The sequence below is a fragment of the Pantherophis guttatus genome, chromosome 2 (assembly GCF_059756535.1).
Source record: "Pantherophis guttatus breed Tessera chromosome 2, ASM5975653v1, whole genome shotgun sequence".
Taxonomy (NCBI): Eukaryota; Metazoa; Chordata; class Lepidosauria; order Squamata; family Colubridae; genus Pantherophis; species Pantherophis guttatus.
Window position 1 is genome coordinate 51,570,403 of NC_142064.1, and position 5,729 is coordinate 51,576,131.

A 5,729-nucleotide genomic window follows, 5' to 3' on the forward strand; every position below is an offset into this window, starting at 1 on the left:
TTATATGATCTGAAGAAAAACTAAAGTATGGCTGTTTTTTAAATAGGTGAATAAAGCATTGCTTCCGCAATTGTGAGTGCACATTACAATGATGATAAATGTTTTAAAGGTTTAAACCCATGCATGTCTAAATATTTAAAATGTGCTGGGACTGAAATACCTACTGGGTGAGCATTGAGAGAGTGGAAAGTTTATGAATACTGTATAAAGCCATCTACCTTACAAGCACTTGTAGTTTGTCTGAAACTTACTGCACACAGCATGCAGTTCGCATATTGTAGTATTTTCTGTACATATGAAATATGCGTTAGAGCTAAGGGAGTTTTCATTTGCTTTTAGCCACAAAAATATTCCATTGATTAATGGTCATAAGGAGCTGTTGCAGCTGCTAAAAGAGGAGGAATAGGAAAGGCAAAGGAGTGAATGAGAGAATGAACCTAATCCAGATTTGGTATCAGATCAACAGCTGCAACAAAATTTTGTTTCCTTTTTTGGAAGGGAAGTCGTGGGAACTCTTGATCTCCACACATTCCATAGTCTGCACATGCCTTTGAGATCAACATACAAGGGGCCCATGTTACATGTATTCAGATTCCACAGTGCCATTAAATATCAAAGTCCACAGAACCAAACTAAACTTACATGCATCTGTAAAGCTGCCTATTTTTAGGCTTTTGGAAGTGCTAGTACAGGGAATGTTTTGTAGCCCATTAAGGCAAGCAGTGGATAGGAGACAATTCTAGACACTTGCATCCTGTAAGATATGAAGAGTATTTATTTTCAGCAAGTAAATTCAAGGCTATTGAAAATATCTGCACCCATAAGGAATCATTATAAATAGCATGACCTCTATAAACATCTCATTTTATAGTGGTCATTTGAAGAATTTGTGATCAAATCTCAGAGGAGATGACCAACCTTTCAGTGGCAGTAATAGTACTTAATCATGTTTAGATAAATAAGGACACAATTGGCAATTGTTGATGCAAAGTGGACAGAAATATATCATGCATATTGGCTTTGCCAGAATTTTCTGATTTGTGGAGTCCTTACTGTTCAAAGTTCGTTTGCTTGCAGACCTTTTTTTAGGTAACATCGATGCAAGTGGTTTGCTCCCATATATAATAGGCTGCCCTTCAAGCATTGATGGAGGTATGTTTTTCTCCTTAATAGTTCTTTGATTATTGTTTTCTGCTTGATTGTCTAGTGTTAATCCTCCTTATCTAGATCTTGGCTGCTGGAGAGGATCTGTTCTTTTTTTTCCTTCTTAGCTTTTTAATTGTCTCTTTTGAATGGTGTGTAAATATGTCTGTGGAGATTCTCCACAGTCCAGTTGCCTTTTGAAAAGCACCTTTGGGAGCGCAAATATGGTTTATTTCTGTGTGTCTTAATAGCTGATTTGTCTGAATGCCAAACTTCCAAGAATTCCCTAGTTTTTTTTATTATTTAGCTTGGTCTAGGACAGGGGTGGGCAACTGTGGCCCTTTTACAACCTGTGGACTTCAACTCCCAGAATTCCTGAGACAGATTGGCTGTCTCAGGAATTCTGGGAGTTGAAGTCCACAGGTTGTAAAAGGGCCACAGTTGCCTACCCCTGGTCTAGGATGTTCAGATTCCCAGTTGAAACTATGGTTCAATTTTCAGACAGAAAGACACCAAAGTTAAGAATTACATTGTGGTTGTATTATATATTCATATACTGTAGAAGGTAGGACACATTCTGGTAGTCACATGAGAGTAATACCTGAAAGCCACAAAATAGTGTGGATACTTTTGATGTCTCAGAATCAATAATCAGAACAAAATGGGAAGAAAAGAAGAAACAAGATAGTGTAGCTTTTGAAACCTGACTGATAGCTACATTCCAGGTCTCATGACCAGGCAGGAGAAGGGAGGGGGCTTAGCATGAAGGAATCGGCAACATACTGGATTACTGACTCACTGAAATCTAGAAATCTCTTGTAGGGGGAATATTATTCTTTCTATCCTCTGGTTGGATGTGGTCCATTTTCAACTCAACTCCCTCACCGCTGCAAATCTGGTTTTCTTCCACTCTTCTTCAGATGATAGACAATGTCTCAAGATTTTTACACAAGGTTATTCCTACATTATTTTGAGTTAGAAAGGATTAAAAGCTGAGGGGAGGGGGTAAGAGAAGATGAGAGATACATTAATATTCAGAGCTAACAATCTGCATTTAGCAAGTCTTAAACGGGGATGCCAAAATAGGTTTTTGAGATTTAATTTAGGTTTGTACAGGTGCTGAGATGCCTTCAGGCTGATGGGAAGGAAAAGATCCCTTGTTCTTAAAAAACTCCAAAGTAAATTGCTACATTTATTCCTAAGGCAGTACATACATAGCATAAGTAAATATGGAAAACGTTAAATCTATAGAAGAAAAACTGAACATATGATTGGTAAAGCATCAATTCAAAAAAAGACGATCAGAAAAGACTTAGAATGCTCCCCCCCAATAAATAAAAATTAAAGCTCATCTTCCTATATATTCTGCTAAGTACATAATATGTGTTCTATAATATATATTTCAACATATCGCTGCATTGCAACTTGAACCTCAAGAAACACAGAACAGAATAATAGAGCTGGAAGGGATCTTGGAGGCCTTCTAGTCCAAACCCATGCTCAAGCAGGAAATTCTATCCCAATTCAGACAAATGGTTGTCCCATCTCTTCTTAAAAACCTCCAGTCGTTCCACTAATTGTTCCATCAGGAAATTTCTCCTTAGTTCTAGGTTGGTTCCCATCTTGATTAGTTTTCATCAACTGCTTCTTAACCTGCCTTATGGTGTTTGAAGAATAGGCTGATTCCCTATTTTATATGGCAACCCCGTAGATATTGGAACACTATCATGTCATGCCTAGCCCTTCTTTTCATTAAATTAGACATACCCAATTCCTACAACTATTCTTTGTATGTTTTAGCCTCCAGTCCCCAGTGAACCACAAAAAAATAAGGAAACCAGAAAGTTCATTTTAAAATGGCTTAACTAGTTTAACCTACGGTAGTTAAATACACTGCTCAAAAAAATAAAGGGAACACAAGCAGAAGACATCCGAGATCTGAATGAATGAAATAGCCTTATTAAATACTTTGTTCGTTACATGCAGTAGTTTTGTGTTCCCTTTAGTTGTTTGAGCACTGTATAAACTACTGTATGTAAAGAACAAAGTATTTAATAAGGCTATTTCATTCATTCAGATCTCGGATGTCTTCTGCTTGTGTTCCCTTTATTTTTTTGAGCAGTATATACTTCTGTTGAAAAATCAGTGAATTACAATAAAGTTGAAAGCACACTTCAGATCAAAGAAAATGGCTAAAGGATACAAGAATCCCCAATTTGCCATTTATCAGCCCCGAGAACAAAACAAAAAAAAAATATTTTTCTTCTCCTTCATGCTTGGAAGAAATTACATTTCTGATATCGAGGATCTCTTGATAGGAGCCAGAATTAACAGTTGTCCAGCTGCCACAGAACACTCTCTGGCTTTTCCTTTTCCCTTCTGTATTGTGTAAAATGTACATTTTCACCCAGATGTAACCTAACAAAGGTAACAACATTAATCACAACACTGGGGAAAAAAGCAAACAAACCTGTATCTACTATAAATGGTTGTGTGTTAAATTGGCATGTTCTGATTATAATAACTTGCCAGATTAGATCAAAACTATAATGATATAACTGTGATTTTTCAATTTTAATTTAAAGGTCTTAGTTCAGAACTGGTGGAAAATAAATTGGTCTGCAAATATTCACAATCACAACCATTCACAATGGACTTGCGAATTTCATTAACCCATGATTTGTTTTACAGTACAGTACATCATTAAATAGGCCATAGATCAATAAACCATAAACTATGATTTATCAATCACTCAATTTAGTTTTCATTTGTTACCACTGTAAAAATGGGATTCCCTAGAAGCAGCTTTTTGAGAAATACAGTCCAAATTTCCCCTATTCAGGCTTTCCACACAGTATCAGTCAGTTTGTGACCGTAGGGTACACTGTTTTATCAGTTTGGCATAGTGGTTAAGGATCTGGGATAGAAACCAGGAGATTTATGAATTCTAGTCCCATCTTAATCACGTAAAATGGCTGGATGATCTTGGGTCACTCTCTCAACTAACCAACCGTCTGGGTTGTTATACAGAAAATATGAGAAGAAAGAAATATTAGGTGTTTGCAGCCTTGAGTTATTTATAAAATATAAATAAAAGCTTAAAGTTTGCCAGGCAATCCAAGCAAATTGTGAATTGTATCTGTTGTTTAGATACTAATCAAGGTACAAAAGGTAAAAGAGGATGACTTTTCACCCAGTTGCTTTTAAGATAAGCTATCTGTTATTTTATATACCTCATCTTTTCCTTCAGGGACAGAAAAATAATGTGGTCTTCACTGTTGTACAATTATGAAGTATAAGTTTACAAAAGCAGGAAGTGGAATGCACTAAGTGAGAAACTGCTAAATGTAATGTAGGTTGCGCCATCTGTGCAACTATCTGGAGCAAGTCACAATATTTGGTGTATTAGAAGGATCCTGAGAATAACGGCATTTTATTTTTTTTTATCAGATTAGCACAACATACCTTAACTATTAAACCTTAATTAAAACTGTAGAACTCCTGTCATCTAAAATTCAACTTGTAAAAGCAAATGTATAAAGAATGAGGCCAAATATGAACTCACAATGGAGTTCAATGATATAGTTTATTGTAAAGGGAGAATCTTTAATGAATCTACCGTTTAAATCAAGGGATTGGTATGAGTGGTACCTTAAGAAGTGAAAATGAACTGAGAGGGCCTGTAAAGGACCTGCAACTGTTACTAATGTGTATGGCATGGTTGCTTCTCTGCCTGAAGATAGTTTAGAAGATTGTAGCAGAAACGTGAAGAAAAAGAGGATTAGAGTAGTGAGTGGACCCATTCTAGTTCATAAGAGATAATGGTTTATGAAATTAAAGAAACAGCAGGAGGAGCTGCCAGAGGAAGCACTATTCCAACAGGAAGAGAGTCAAGCAAAAAAGCAAGCTCAGCAGACAAGAGTGACAAGCAAAGACAAAATTCGTAAGTATAATTTGAACTGCTGAAATTAAACGAAGAACTTCATGGAAGAAACTAGCACTGAACACCTTGAGAATTACAGGATTAGAGACCTGGAATGAAAATAACAAGCACAGGTAGTCCTTGACTTACGTCCTTGACTTATGGAGCCCAAAATTTCCATTGTTAAATGAGACATTTGCTAAGTGAGTTTTACAAGCTTTTTTGCCAGTTAAGAGAATCACTGCAATTGATACATTAGTAAAGTGGTTGTTAAGTAAATCTCGTTTCTCCATGACTTTGCTTGTCAGAAGGTCATAAAAGGTGATCACTGAAGCAGCTGAATTTTGGTCACATGATTATGGGGATGCTGCAGTGGTTGTAACTGTGAAAAACAGTAATAAGTCACTTTTTTCAGTGCTGGTGTAACTTTGACCAATCACTAAATGAACTGTTGCAAGTCGAGGACTACTTGTAATTCAACAAAGACGAAGTGATACATTTGGGAAACAAAAATCAAACACATAAATACTGTCTAAGGAAGGGGAAACATGGATAGTTTAATTTAGGCTGCTGTACTTAATGTGTGACTGGAATTGAGAGCCCAAATAACCTCTTCAAACTGTATAATTCTAAATTAATATGATCCCCAAATAAATACAGTACA